This window comes from Octopus bimaculoides, chromosome 3 (assembly GCF_001194135.2).
Source record: "Octopus bimaculoides isolate UCB-OBI-ISO-001 chromosome 3, ASM119413v2, whole genome shotgun sequence".
NCBI lineage: Eukaryota > Metazoa > Mollusca > Cephalopoda > Octopoda > Octopodidae > Octopus > Octopus bimaculoides.
Genome location: NC_068983.1, coordinates 53,732,282 through 53,732,979, shown reverse-complemented (window position 1 = coordinate 53,732,979; position 698 = coordinate 53,732,282). Strand labels below are relative to the sequence as shown.

General features: G+C 42.7%; 1 protein-coding gene across 4 annotated transcripts in view; it reads left to right on the top strand.

The window, feature by feature from the left end:
• Positions 1 to 698, top strand: part of LOC106880479 (sodium-coupled monocarboxylate transporter 1) — a 177,370-nt gene that overhangs the window by 92,105 nt on the left and 84,567 nt on the right. The window lies entirely within an intron of this gene.

Genomic DNA, 698 nt, shown 5'->3' with positions numbered 1-698 from the left:
TACACATACACATACATGCGCACACACAACACCCTAACAAATATTAATCACACACATACACACTCACACAAACGTGCACACACATACACACACCATCCTACCATAGATAAAATACACACATACTCATATACACATGCCACACACGCACACATACAGACATACACATACATATGAACCATCACACACATACGTTTGCTTACACACACACACACACACACACACACCACAAGGATATTTAAAACAACACACCCACTCAGACAGAGAGACACACACACACACTCCCACACTCACACAAAACACTCCCATGCACACATACACACACATACGCACACATACGTACACACCCTCACACATACATACGGTTGCTCTCACACACACACACCACAAGGACGATCAAAACAACACATACATACTCAGACAAAGAGATATACGCACACTCTCACGTACACACACCTAACATCCCCACCGACACAAAAAACACTCAAACACACACTCATATACACATTCCACAATAAACTCTGGGACCAATAAAAACGACACACACACACACGGGCACAAACACACATATATACGCACACACATAGAGATGTGCACAAAACCAGTCCCAAAAACCAGTGAACCATGACAGACTAAGTCACAGACCAACCAAAAATAAAAAAAATCCTTTTTAACTCTTCTTCCCTCCCACCCCAGCTAGC